We start from the raw sequence: 15,682 nt of genomic DNA, 5'->3' as shown, positions 1-15,682 counted from the left end.
CGTTGCCCACTCTAACTGTTCTTTTGAAAAGTGTATGGTGCAGGGAATTGGAGGGGTTTGCAAGAGATCATCTTAATGAAATTGGAGGGTTTGGTGTCCGGGAATAATGGTTGGATTTTAATCTTTTAAAAATAGAGGAAAAGTCCAGATATCATGATACTGCCTTGGCACTGAATTATCGAGCTAAAATGGACAGGTATGAGTCCTACTCACATCAGGTTTTCCAAGTAGACTAGCCAAAGTCCTATTTGATAAAGCTCCGGCTCCTGGCTTGGATTAGATTGTTTTTATATATGCGCCTTAACATTCTCCCTGTTTTAGAAAACACGGGGGCTTGGGAAGGTATTCTCTGGGGCGATCGTCTGTGTAGACTCTGCGGTAAACAAGTAGAGTCAACACAACATTTTTTAACTAACAGTGAGGCTCTTAGGGTGCGTATGGAAAATGTTGTAGTAAATTCCTTCTCTACTCCTCAGACCAATTCTGGAGCTCGGTCTATTGTGATGAATCCCTGGTGATTACAGCAGCAGCGTTTCATATCTGGCAACTGGTGACTAGCAAAATAGCAATTTGGCAATTTGATTTAAAAAAAGAAATTCTGTGGGAAATTGTATGTATATTTTATATGGCTGTTTTTTTAGTTTGAAATCAAAGACCGTTGTTTTAATTGGTAAAAACGTACTTGAAGTTCATTGTATATTGTATTTGCTGTGTGTTTTTCTAAACAGTGTAAAAGGTGACAAAGTTCAACCAAATGCACTAAAATAAAAAATAAATCAAACTTTTTGCTAATTGAAAGCTTTCCTCCCTTTGACGGAGTGCCACCATGGAGCAATAGGCTACAGGAGGCTGGGCTTCAAGGGCAAATGAGGCTAGAGTGTGTCCATAGGCTAGCAGCAGCAGAGGCAGCCCCAGTTTCCACAGCATGGAAAGGTGAGAAGTAGAGGTATGTGGAGAAGGTTCTGGAGGAAGAGGAATAAGATTCTCTTATTTATGGGTTGGGCACATTTGCAAGCTTCAAAAAGGATCCTGAGCCCCGGGGACACAAAGCCCACATTTTCTTCTAGATTCACAAAAGAGATTAGGAAAGTTCTTTATCTTCAATTTCTCAGATGCAAACTCCTATTATTCAGCCCATAAATATATTCTCTCAGTGCCAAAGCGTTATTGGCAATCTGAGGTGCACACCTGGGCACACAAAAGAATTGAAAAAGAGGAAACACCTGGAGCACACCGGAGTTGGGTTTGTTGTATTCCCTTCCGAACTCTCACACCCTGGGGCACCCTCAGAAGTTAATCCATCACAAAGGACCTGCTCCCATCTGAACCTTCCAGTCCCGAAGTTAGTAGTTTGACCAAGAGAGCCAACATACCATTGTCTTTAGTAGAACCGTCAACAGATGTAGGAAATCGGGATTCTCCTATTTATTATGATTCCCTACAAGATCCCATATTAATTGAACAAGATCAAAATCCCCAGGATAATTCTGTGCCAACCACTAGCAGGTTGCAAGGTTCTTCCTTGGATCTGGATTGTTTGATTCTAGGTCTATCCAGAAGCTTAATTTCCCAGACTGTCAGTCACATTCCCCAGCAGCATGGTACATCCAAACCATTATTTCTTCTAAACGGAATGTTATGGACTGAGGGCGTATGAGGTCCGAATTCCCCAGTCCTACCCTTGAGGGTTAGTGTACGAATACTCGAGTGGTGGAGGTTTTCCTTTTTTGTGCAAACTGTGGTTCATTTTGAAGATGTTGTTGGCACTGTTGAAAGATATTCAATAAAAAGCTATTGTGGAAACAAATGAAAATGAGCATGTTCCCAGGGTCAGCCCTAGGATTTGTGGGGACAAGTGCTGCACATGACATCACAGGATAGTGACCACTACCTATGTAGGCAGCAGCAAACAAATGCATATATATATGTGTGTGTGTGTGTGTATATTTTACACAGCCTGCGGTAGCGGCCCTGTAGTTATGGTTAAGTTGCTAAACCCATAGGAAGAGCACTTTTTGGGCGGCTTATAACTTTGCTCCCCCTGGACGAATCCTCACCAAACTTCACAAAAAGAGTGTATGGCGGGCTCTGAATATTTCTGGAAAGTCTGGTGAGGTTTTGTAAAGGGGGGGTAAAGTTACAGTGGGGTCCCAAAACATGTTTTTCTTCCATAGACTGAATGGAAAAAACTTTGCTCATGTCTACAGCCCAAACCGCTGGATGGATTTTCACCAAATTTACGGCAGGAGCGGCGGCTTGGTCCCGAAAGCGTGCTTTTGTAAATTTGGTGAAAATCCGTCCAGTATATTATTTTTAAAACAGGCACACTGTAGGTCAAAAAAATTTGTGATATCTGGCTCCGCTCTGCGGACTCATTTCCCTGTCCGGTCCGCGGACAGGCATATGATTGGTCTAGAGGGTGACGTGATTTCTGCGGACATCGGACTCGCCCCCTGATTGGATGGCGAAAAGCGTGAAGTGCGTCAGATTTCTGGAAACGCCCGCCATGTTGGATTCGCAGACATCCGCCATTGTCCACGGACATCGCAGTAAAAACAAATTAAAAAAAACAACATTGCACATGTCAAACTTATCACTCAATGGTATCCGGTTAAATTCTCAAAAACATATTTTATTTTCGAAAAAACATTTTGGCGAAAACAACATGCCTAAAAATCATTATTTTTTAAAAATTATTTATATGTTTTTTTGGTGTCGTTAATAAAAAAAAGTGACAGTAAAAAAAAAAAACAGGGGCTTGGGGGGGGAACCCACCCATTAAAAATATAAAATAAAAAAACAAGCATTCCCAAAAAAAATAATTCGCCAAAATTGTGTCGAGAAAATGGCATTCGAAAATATGCCATTCGAAAAAGACACTATAAACCTCAATCAATACATGGGGAGGTAAAGGGTGATGAGGATGGGCTGCGATATGGCCATAAGAAGCCAAAAAAAAGATGTTTTTCACCCCAAAAGTCCACAAACAGGTCGAATGTTCAGGCGGCAGTCCTGCGAAGTTCACGGACACTTCAGATGTTCGGGGACATCTGTATCTGTGCCTATTTCTGCATTACAGAGTTGGTGAAAAGCAGTTCTTGGATGGCTTATAACTTTGGCGCCACTCAATGAAACTACATGAAATTCTGGAATGCTAGTCTAGACTTGATTCTGAATGGTTTTGGAAAGTGTGGAGCTGTTTTTTCAAGGGTCCCACAATACTGTAAAGGCTTATAAATGTGGTGCCATTTGATGAATCTACACAAAAGTTTGCAAAAAGATTTTAGATCTAGATATAAATGTTTTTTTAAAGTTTGGTGGGATTTTGTCAGGAGGGGGCTAAATTAGAGGGGGGTCTCAACATTTTTATATGGCTTATAACTTTGTTGCTGTTTGACGAATGTGGGCAAACGTTTTCAGAAAGATTATAGACCTAACCTCCAATGTTTGTGTAAAGTCTGAATGGATTTTGTCAAATGGGGGCTAAGTTATATGACTTTTGCATGTACATACATTTTGACACTTTTGAACAAATAAAACATGGGCTGATTTCAAGCAAACTCGTGTAAGGAGCATTGGCAAGGACCTCAAAGCATGGTTTTGCAAATGAGCCTGTGTTTTATTTTTTGACAAGTGTCATAATGCAGGTACAAAAAATAGTGATATATCTTTGGTGGCTGAGGTATAGCCTGTGGCCATGGGCAGTGACCAGATTGTCCGGGTCATGGTATAAGGTCATGACCCGGACAATCTGGTTACTGGCCATGACCGCGAGGGACGAAAAATGGGGTTAAGGTGGCCATGTCCACCTTGGACCGGCTATGTGCTAAAGTTATTCGAAAGTGGGATAGGTTTGAAAGGGAAAAATATGTGCTTGTGGTAGTATGGACATAGGGTTCTGTCTTCGCCTTCTGCAGGCTGCCATGGAAAGGGAAGAGGGACTCTGTACGGAGCCCGCCTTCCTTTTCCATGGTGTCAGTCTTGGAAAAGGATTTTCCTTCCTACAGCGGGAAACTGCAGGCGTCCCGCTGTAGGAAGAAAAATCTATTTTTTAGCACCTCGGGTTCCCGCTTTCCCGCTTTGGGAACCAAGGGTGCTAATGGCCTTTATCCCCCAGTGCAGGGGCTGCAATGGAGGATAATGCTTTGAGGCCCTTGTTATTTATTTATTTATAACGTGCTGAAGTCCGCAGACATCAGGGCCCACGCAGGCACACTTTGCTTGGACCGATAACTTGGGCTACCGCCCCGTTATCCCCTGTTTCAGCTCCTGATGAACGCCACATTATTCCCATTAGCATAAGAGAAAATGCTAATGGAAATGTTTGAAAAACGTATTTAGTCTATGTACTTTACTGCGAAATGTAAAGTAGATGGAGTCTATAAAATTCTTTTTTAGTTCTATTTTTTAAATGTGAAAGGTGGTTCCTAAATTAACCTTTCTTTTGTTTAAAAAAAAAATGTTTTCAGGAGAGGTTAAACCGTAAGGTGAGGAGGGAAATGAGGGTAGAGGCATCAATCACTAATTTGGAGGGGCAGGTGGACAGGGGAAGATGTTGCGCGTGTGTTATTTCTAAGGTAGTGGGCAGTGTTTCTCATGCTCCTTGATTACAGCTTCAAACGCACTTGAAATTGCTTCTCCCTGCAGACTGGTGTGTTGCAGTATATACAGAGGACTGTTGTCTTCCAAAGATATGGACCAACATCCTCTTTTATTGCCTTGAAGGTAGCTGGTGGGATTTTGTGTCCCACAGAAATAGGCTTTGTGGTTACAGTATTGGGCGAGGAATATGATGTGTAGGAAGACAGCCTACTACTTGCTAAGAAAGGAACACTCTTTCTGAGAGCATTGCGGTAGTTGGATTAGGTGTGGCAGCACATGGAGGTGGTCCCGTAGGAGTAATGTCCAGGTAGTCAGCGACTAAGTGCTTTTCACCTTTGTAGCTTTAGCCTTTGGTACATTACCAACAGTGGTAAAGTACTGCCACACCCATGATTTTCTCTGGGGGCTAGAGGTAGGCCCTTCCTATACCTCATCTTCTTGGTCCTCATCATTGTCTTTGGCAATACTGCGCTTTTTTTGCTGTGTGGGTCCTCCAGTTGTTGGTGATGGTGGCTCTTGGGGAGGAGGGATGTCAATAGGTGATGCCATGTCTAAGATAAATAGCAGTTTTGCTACTATTCTTCCAAGTATGTGCTTTCTGATAGATTGTGAATGGACAATGACTATGAATAGGTGTAGGAGCTGTGCAAGGGTACATTTTGAGCTTGAAAGTTCCTAGATCAGTAGAAAATGCAGTTCCGAACTGTCCTCAAAGCAAGGACCCGAACGCAAAGTGCAAACGCGTTCATGGACACGTAATCACGCCGTGCATGTGCCATGGTCACGTGGCACTGTCCGGAAGGTCCGCAATGATGTCAGATGTTCGCAGACGTCGATGCAAGCAAAACCAGTGGAAAACATATAGAAGTGTTAAAAATGATGCTAGAAGGTGGGAAATGGCAGAGTTTTAAGGTGAAACTTTGTAAATTGGACAAACATTTCGCTATATTGGTGTAAGTATGATATTAGTAAGTTGTAGGAAAATAGCATGCACTGGCAAAAACCCATGAAATTCTCTGTAAAAAATGTGTTCAAGAGACGCTGTGGTTAAGTTGCACTAATAAAAACCTATGAAATTCAATGAAAAATCTTTGTTATATATCACCTATTGTCAAGTTTCAATAATGTAAATATTGCTGCCAATAACTTCTATTCGTTTTCCCCAGTTGGGGATTACGGGATTGGTGGGTGAATGCCTACCTGGGTTGCCCACATTTCCACCAGCATGTTATCCTGAAGGGTTGGAAGGGGGACAGGCCTGCACTTGTGGTTGGAGCCGATGATCACCCCAACATGTGCTTGGGATAGTTGGGGTGCTGTCAGAATCTATTTATGTTCTATTATATTTGATGAAGCTTCAATGTTACACGCAGTTAACTCTTCTTCACATCTAAAACCACACACTTAAGGACTGCTGTGGAATGAGCTGCATTCTGACCCCCATACTCTTCAAATCACTCCCCTGACATGCAAGTACTAATCCTGCATCACAATTTCAATAGCCTAAAAATGTATGCATATGAATGCAGGTGCTAACAATGAAAACGACATTACATTGCTAGTCTGTGATTCTACCACACCTGGACTACTGTAATGCTCTATTGGGGGGGGGCCTAGTAGAGAAGACGTCCTTAGACTGCAGAAAATTCAAAATGCCTCGGTGCGTATAATCTACAGTATGAAAAGGCATGAACCCACCTCCGATGCCAGAAGGGAGCTACACTGGCTTCCGATATCAGCCAGGATCTCCTTTAAAATGCTAACACTGGGTCACAAATGCATTTATGGGACAACCCCAAACTATTTAAAGGACAAAATCTCGGTTTACCAACCTGCATGAAACCTTCGCTCTACATCCACCCTATGTCTGCAGGTGGTAATGACAAAGAGAGCCCGTGGAAATGGACGTTCCTTCCCGGTGCTCGTGGCTAAGGCCTGGAACAACCTTCCGCTGGGGCTCCGAACAGAAAGTAATCATCTGGCGTTTCGGAAGCTCCTAAAAACAGAACTGTTCATTTAACTCTATCTTCGGTTATCCTCACTGACCTTTTTGCTTGTGAAGGAGTGCTTGGATGCCTTAGGGTTTTAGCGCTATAGACATGTAATAACATAACATAACATAACATTGCCTATTTTGTAGACATTTGGTGTTCTAAAAGCATTCTGTGCTTTTTAGAGTCTGTCCTCTGATTTAAAAAAACTGAGAGAGGCACGTGTGCTGTAGGAGGGGCGTGCACAGGTTGTAGGCAGCTAACTGGTGCTTTGCACCAGTTAGCTGCCTACAATAAATGCCCCTTTGCACTTCTTAACACATTAAGAAAGCGTTGTCTAAAACAATGGTCTCTTAAATAGGCCAGCACCCGTTTTAAATGCTCTGCTTTAAGAAAAACTGATCAGCAGTGCTTACAAGGCCAGCAGTGCCTATTTGGCCGCTCGGAGGTTGGTTTTTGTCTCTCCAGAGTCATAGCAGGAGGTTGAGGTCTGACACATTGCCTCACAAGACAAACAAAAAGGGAGCTCATCCTCGAGGTAGAACAGCCGCATTCGATAAAGATATTCCACAACACGGGCAAGCTTCCCCATCATACATGCTGAAGAGTGGGCCGCTCGTGTGCTCAGATTGCACTGCAGCTAGTTTAGCTACTCTGAGCACACGGCCCATGCTGCAGCCTGCAAAAAGATAGTCAACTGCACCCTCTGCGCGGGCCCATCAGTGCGCGCCCAAGTGCAGCCGGACATGCTGCACAAACCTAGTGCCGGCCCTGCATGTTCCTGTCCAAATATGGCAATGACACAGCAAATGGGGTAAACAGAGCTTGGCAGCCTCATCAGGATAAACTCTTGGACATTGTGGGACTTTTAGCAAAGTTCATGACCATGGCTGAAGTGGCCAAAAAAGGAGGGTACTGCCATTAACCCAGAAATGCTATCTGGTTGGGCACAGAGGGTGGTGTGTTTTCTAGGAAATGGGAATGCCACTCTAAGTGCTTAACGACATAATGATATCCTGACTAAAATAGATCCCTACCTAGCAAATATGGCAGATATTGACCAGACCCAGAAGGGGGAAATGTTGTTTGGGAACCAATATGAGAAATGGGTCTGCCTATAGGCTATCACTTTTGCTTCTTTAGTAGAAGCCCAAAATATACTAAAGAAATAGTTTTATCCAAATAAGGCTTTCACCAGACTGGTAGAAGTAGGAGGCGCTCTACTGGCCAAGGTCCAGAATATTGAGTTCCATTGGTGTGGAACTTACAAGATCCATACCTATCAGTCCCTATTTATCCAGCTCACAGGCAATATCTCCAGTTTGCATGTGGCAAACATATAATTCCATTCACTTATCTTCCCTTTGAACTTTATTCCACGCCATGGTGCTTTACAAAGATCGTGTGGCCAGTAGTATCTTCACTCAGGAGGCAGGGAATAAGACAATTGATTTATTTAGACGCCATTCTTTTGATGGCTCAATCCACATTCCTCCTGCTGCAACACTTGCAGATGGCACTGTATTTCATACAAAAACTGGAAAACTGGGACTTGTAATCAATATGGACAAATCAGACATACGTCCAACTCAGCATATGTTGTTTCGAGGTTTTCACATCAATGCACAGGATTCCTCTCTGCATCTCCCCAGAGCAAACATCCAATCAATCAGCAAGGAAATGAATAGGGTGATAGGGTACTAAGTCATTTTACTTCAGCACCTGGCCAGGATCATAGGTGCAAACTGTTCTGTGAGTGACACCTCTAGCAATGCGATGGACTTAATCTGTCCTCTGCCTAACATAAATGCTGTAAATGTCCCTGCCTCCACCGGCGATGCCCCTAATCAGGACAAACCTCTCAGCTGCCCATCCTTACAAAACTCTGAGGAAAATGCCTCTTCCTCCACAGCCCCAACTTAAATGGTTCCAAACATACAGGGCCCTCCATCCACCTTGCCTTGGTCAATGCCCACTCTCTACCAGCCCATTCACTTGACATCCATGACCTCCTGACAACAGGTGATCTTGACGCCCTCGCTATCACTGAAACATGGCTACATGCAGACTCAGATTCCGGACTCTCTCTAGCAATCCCGACATACTACACCATCCTGGGCACAAAGCACCCGCAAACTAACCAAAGATCACATATTTCCCTTTCTCAAGACCCTCAAACAGGAGCACCTCAACTCACAAGACCTTAACACACTAGCAGATCGCCATGCCACAACACTAACTATTACAGTAGACACCATCGCCACCTTAGCACAAAAAAATGCAAAACATGCAGGGCAAATCAACTCCGGGTTCACCCGTGACAACCTGGAACTCCAGACCAAAAAAAACCTGCAGAAACAAGTTGGAAGAAAACACCCTCAGACGCCCTAAAGTTGGTTTCACAAGGGCCTCCATGCTGCACAAACAAGCCATCGTCCGTGCTAAAGCTACCATCTTCAATGCCAGAATAGCCAATGCCAAATCAGACACTAAAGAACTATTCACCATCCTCAGAGAATTGGAAGCCCCCACCACACCAGCACTGACTCTCACTAAAGACAAAGCATGGTGCACCAAATTACAGAATGCCATGCAATCAAAAATGTATATGTTACACAAATTCCTCACCAGACGAGCCTGTCGTGCTATCACTGCAGACACTACCCCTCCTACGGCCAACAGCCAAGGCATCCCATCGTTCCACTTCCAAAATGTCTCTGAACTGGAAACCTTGCACACCCTTAAGAGCTTGAAACACTCAAGATGTAAAGGTGATGCATGCCCGGACTCTATCATCAAAGATTGTGCTGTAGCTCTGACACCCTTCATCACAGCATTCATGAATACCTCTATTGCAGCAGGCACTGGTCCATCCAGACTCAAAGAAGCCTCAGTTCTCTTGCTACCAAAAGAAATCTCCCTTGACCCCGCTCTCTCGAACAATTACTGACCCATTACCATGGTCCCCTTCCTTCTAAAAATTCTGTACAGAGCAGCATATGTCCAGATCCAGTGCCACCTGGAAGCAAACCAGATCCTGGGAGTTAGCCAGTCTAGCTTCTGCACAGGCCATGGCATGGTGTCAGCACTCCTAGACCTCAAAAACCAGATTGACAATATCAGGGATGAAGGAAGACCTGCCCTTTTGCTCCTCTTAAATCTATCCACAACCTTTGATCTAGTCGACCATAAAATTCTCTGCTATCATCTCACCTCCTCAGCCTTCTTTTCTCCTGAAGCTACATCCTGGATCGCCTCCTTCCTAGAGGGCAGACCAATGAGAGTAGTTGCTGAGAATGCCAGTGCTCCACCAGTTCCAATCAAATGCGGAGCTCCTGCGTCTCGCCCACGCACTATAATATCTTCACTAAGCCACACTTCGACCGTCTTGACACCCTCAGCATAGCCTACACCAACTATGCTGACAATGTGAAAATTCCCTTGATCCTCTCTGGGGGCTACTCCAGCGATGCTGACATGTTGAGCGAAGTCTACGCGACCATCCAAGCATGGATGGAAATGCGTGGTCTCTGTCTAAACGATGAGAAGACCAACCTCCTTCTTGTCAGTCCCTCAATGGTGTTAAAAAAACTTGACCCCAAATACGCAGCCTTCAAGATTGATGGCACCCGTATTCCGGTCTCCCCCCCGGTGAAAACACTGGGGGTTTACCTCGATGCCACCCTATCACTGACTCGCCAAGTGAACACCATCTTCTCCTCGGCGGCATACACAACAAACGATAAATGCCTCTAGACCCTTCCTATCCACAGACAGCTGGCTAACATTTGCGCACGCAGTTGTCGGAGCCAGGATCGAATACTGTAATGTCCTCTTTGCGGGAACCTCGGGTCACAACATACAGAAACTTCAGACCATTCAAAACAACGCTCTTTGAGCAGCGCTGAACATCCTTAAAACAGACAACAACTCGGCTGCATGAAGCGCTGTACACTGGCTCCCTATACGAGAAAGGATCCTTTTTTAAATTTTGCTATTGTTTATTGTTTATTTAGTTTCTTACAAAACGTTTTACAATACTGACATTCCAAACACTTCAAGTAGGGTCGTTTAAGATTAAGTTCAGCTTACTCCCCAACTCCCCAAGCCAACTATAGTGTCGCTCCTCCGAAGTTTCAATGAGCTTTTATCAGCCGATTTCTGCGGTTTGTTCCTGCCGTCTCCTTTTTGTCAACCAGGCCTCATCCGTTTTCAGCAGCCCACTCTTGAGCATAGATATCACCCATTGTCCACTGGTGGTTAAGTGCCTGCTTCCCGCAGATGATCCAATAAGCCTTGACCAGGTTGTCCAGTAAGCCCCCCTGCAAACAACACCCATTTAAGGCTATTTCTTCTGGGCCGTTAGCTTTCTCACAGCTTACCACCCCCGCTTCAGTTTGTTTTATTCCCCCCATAGTAAGAATTGTCAGGTGAGGCTGCCCTGTCGGAATTAGGCATTTGTTGAAGAAGTCAATTAGAGCAATTGATAGGCTCACACATTTCTCTTTAATTTGCCATTTCCACCATTCATCTGCTGATAGGGATTCTGCGTTCCTGAATATTTTTGTCAGATGTTTAGATCTCATTTCTGATAATGCCCCACATAGCGTCCCCAAATGCTGCAGGGTTTTGCAAGTCCCTGTCAGTGTGCAGAACTTGCATGTTGAGGAGACAAGACGATCTTTGGATCTAATAGCTAAGATTTCTCTTGTTAGTAATAGGTTGAATCTCAATTTCATCCCCTGGGTCCTATGTTTAGCGTTTGGGAATTTTTTTAAGGTAGGGCTGGGGCTGTCCGACAGATTTTACCTTGTGATCCAGATGCATGTGGAGCTTATATGCGTTTGTTTCCGCCCAAGTTCGAATCCAGTCCGATTCCCACCATTTCTTTTTAATTTTATCTGGGTTTGTCACCAGTTCTTCAGGAGAGGAATCTGTTGCCAACAGAAGATTCCGACATCTTGCTTCCCAGCTTTTGCCCATGATGTTGTCATACTTTGTCAGTTCAGCTTGAAGTAATTCAAAGCACTTAGTAGGATTCGGGTGTATGTATTTTCTAAATAGAAAAAGAGATTTTCAGTCTGCCGAGGCCTCCAATGAGGTTAGGCCCAGCACACGTCTCACTATCTGCATTTGCATTTATTTTGGTATGCCCATCACCCGCTTCCAAAATTTGCCCTCCAGAAGCGACCAGAATTGGCCTTGTGCAGTCCCCGTTGTCTCTGAGCCATACTGTATTGTTTGTATTACTTTTGCTTTCTAAAAATCAATCACTGGTTGCATGGAAAAAGCGAAAAAAATGTTCTTCAGTATTAGCGCTTGATTGGTCAGTGCTACTACTTTCCCTGTGAGGTTTGCCTTGTAGTCGATCTACACAAGATTTGCCGAAAACATCAGGCCCAGGTATTTAAAAGCAGTGACTACCTCCAATTCCTCCCCGTCGATTCGCCAGATGAATGGTCTTTTCTCTTTTGTGAAATGCTGAAGTTGCATCATCTTCGTTTTTTCCCGATTTATTGTGAGTTTGTTCATTTCTGTGCATGCTTCTAGATGTTTAAGTTGTCTTTGAAGACCTATTAGGATCCTGCCCATCAGGAGCAAGTCATCTGCATAAGGTAGGTGTATAAGCTCTGTTCCTCCTACTTTTGGACAGAGCTTTTACATCCTTTCATATGGTCACAGAGGTCCGAGATGTACAAGTTGTAAATGTAGGGAGCCTGCGGGCATCCTTGTCAATGAATGCCAAATAGCATTTCTTTTTTGATTTAATCATTTTATTTTTCAGAACAGAAAGCACGAACAATGGGGTAGATGTCCCGGATCCTTTTGTGAAGCCAAATTGGAAGGAATCTTGGTGGCCCGCATCCTTGGCCCATCATTTCAATCTTTGCAGGAGTAGTGTAGCGTATAGCTTCCCCAGGACATCTAAGAGTGCTATTGGCCGATAATTCCCTAAGTTTGATCCCCTGTTTTGAAAATAGGTACCACAGTTTCCTCTTTCCATGACTCTGGTATGGATCTTGATTCAAGTACTGATGTTAGAATCACGTCCAGAGCAGCTGCCCATTTGGTCGAGTTCTCCTTTAACATCATTGTGTGAGCCCGTCAGTGCCAGGTGCTCATGAAACTTTGGTGCCTTTTATTAAAGAGATTAAATCCTCCTGGCTGTATGATAAACTCCAGGGCATATTTCTGGTTAAACATATTGGCTAATCTCTTGTGCACTTGTATAGGTTCATTTAAAAGTCTATCCAGTCTTTCTCTGATACTCCATTGACCAACAACTGCTGTTGTTTGCCGGTAGCCGAGTTTATAATTGCCCATGACTCTCTAGAGTTGTTTTTCTTCATCAAGGCTTCTAGCATCGAATGGCCATCTTTTATCAGCATTTACCATTTCTTGGATTTCACCCAGTTCCTAACTGTGTTCTTCAGGACCTTAATTTTGTTGGCTTTCTCAGCCACAACCGTGTATAGTATTTGTTTAGTGTCTCTGCTTAGGATTTATTTGTTTTTATGGCCATTTCCAAGTCAAAGGCATGCTTGTGTGCTGTTTGTGTATGCTGCATCGTAGATTTTACTTTATGGTGGGTCAGGAGCCATACTCTGTAGTCAATAGCTGTAACTACACTCCCTTGAGCTGCTGTTGTAGTTTGGCACTGTAGGATTTAAGTCAATGTAATAACAGCTTGTTTAGCCAGCCTTAACCTGATCCCTCCATTGTCCACTCTCGATTTGGGTTTGTATATACGGGTCGATGTTGTGTTAAATTCATGCCATTTCATTGTTAGCATGTTGTGGTAAGTGCCAGATAGCTTTGGGGACCTTAACCTTTTCCAACACGCCATTTAGCATGTGCATATCACGAGATTTCATCAGTTGGACCCAGGCCGTCCCCAGGGGCGTAGGAGACTCATACAATCTGGGGGGGACAAGGGACACCCTGGGACTTTGATTTATTTATTGTGTTTTAGTCAAAGAACTCGACTTTTCCCAGAATTAAAATAGCAGTACGTATTAAATCACATATATCATCACTGTATAAAATAAGAGAAAAGAAGAAAAGAAAACAGAAGAAATTAAGAAAAAGAAAAGCAGTTCAGAGTACAAAATCCTTCAATATAGCGTCTAACTTCAGAAGGCTCAGTTCACGAAAAAATGTTACCACTTCCCAGGTCAAAAGGCTTTCATTGCCTGAGCATAGCTCATCCCAAAAAGATTGGGTGCCCACCCACCACTCCTGGCTTGTCCTGTGTTCTGGTCTTTCCTGCACTGCACTCCGTTCTTGTTCCCATCTCTCCCCTCCCTTGCTCCTCTCTTTTTCTGTCCTCTGCACCCTTTCTACCCTTTTTCACTTTGCAGTCCCACTGTCTGACGGAACTGGAGAGAGCACCCAAAATCCTTGGTCATACAGTTAAGACGGGCTTTGCGTGTCTTTTCTTTCTTACACCTAGAGATTTCCAGCCTGACTTGGGCTTAGCTTTCAGTGGAATGGTAGCCTCATGGCGCAGTTTGATTTTTAGGCTACTGGCGATGTCTTCTTGATGGGGAGGGCCTTAATTATGATGTAGAACATTGTGTAGAGAAGGTGAGTTGGGAGTGAAAGCCTGTGAAAAACGACCAGTGTGGCGGCACTGTGAGTTTGATTGTATTGAGAAGAGCGTGTGATTACGCAAGCTGCCACATATAGTCCTTTTAAAGGGGGTAGAGAGGAGCCGAGAGGAATGTGTTGCCTAGGGCGAGATGATGAGAGTTTTGCTGTCAGGACTCCTGTGGGTCTTGCGCAGAGGTAGCACAAACTCCTACCTCCCTGTAAGGTCTTGGCACCTGCACTTTAATTATAAACAGGGAACCGTCCGCAATCTGCCCAGGAAAGAAGGTTAGTGTTCATTGGATTGCTATTGCTGAAATAATTGAGGCATATGAACGCGACACAGGACAGGAAAGCACCAATATGAAGCGTTGGCAGAATAAGAGTCATCCAAATGGGTTCTTCAAGCAATACCCCTGATTAGGCCTTTTGTGATTCAATGCACCTGCATAGTGGGCTAGAAGCTGAGAAGGGCTGCACTGTTGCAAAAGTAATTGACTTAATGGAAATGTATGAACAACAGAAGTTAGATTAAAGTTCACCTGAGTCACCAAGCGGCTCACCAAGCAGAAGTTGGTGCAGAAGGGTAACAAACTACTGTGGCCCATCAATGCTGACCCTTATCTGACCACAGAGGGTGAATTTATACCCCACTCATGAGAGAGAAGGCACGGGTGGTTGCTGCTGCTCATACTGGCCAGGTCACGGTCACTGTCTCCCTTGTTAGTATTAGCACTGCAGTACTACTGATTGTTGCTGGGCATAAGTGTAACACTCAAACTGCACAGCATTTCCTTTATTGTATCACATTGGGCGCGTTATCCATGAATGTAAGTGAAAATTCCAGGCTGAATGCACCACTTTATTGATAACTTTTGAGGTACTTAAAATGTGTCCCAAAAAGACTAACTGTAGTACTATGACATTTGTTGGGACACAAATGTGTGGTTCAAGAATATTTTTGGAAACATATTTGATGTATTAGACACATTGCATGAAGGTAAATAATTTAAAAGTTATCAACAAAGTGGTGCATTCAACCAGAAATGTCTATTTACCTCCTTAACTTTATGTGATCACGACACATTTTTTACTGTGCATCACCAAAATGCAGACGTTTTTGTTTTACCCCATTTCACTGCATATGTATGTGGAGGAGACCCTGTGCAGCCTTCCCCCCCACGACCGCTCACATTTACTATGAACTTTTACCACCCCCCCATATATATATATGCAGTGAAATGGGGCTGTGGAAATTCAACATTTTGGGGTGCGCAGTGATGGGGTGATACCATTTATGACACACAGTTTGAGTACAATGTTCTGGTTTAACGTGTGTGCAGCCTATTTTTGGGGCCTCAGCTTAAAATTACAATATTTGCTAGTATTGATTTTTGAGTGTGTGGGGGTTAATACTTGTTGGGTGCCCATTATTAGGTTGAAATTGTTGGATTGGGAAGAAAGATCTTCTTCCCTGGAGGCGGTGCAGAGGGAGGAGG

The sequence above is a fragment of the Ambystoma mexicanum genome, chromosome 5q (genome assembly GCF_040938575.1).
Source record: "Ambystoma mexicanum isolate Mex_15411 chromosome 5q, UKY_AmexF1_1, whole genome shotgun sequence".
NCBI classification, from domain to species: domain Eukaryota; kingdom Metazoa; phylum Chordata; class Amphibia; order Caudata; family Ambystomatidae; genus Ambystoma; species Ambystoma mexicanum.
The sequence above is the reverse complement of the archived record's forward strand: the minus strand, read 5'-3'. Positions refer to the sequence as shown.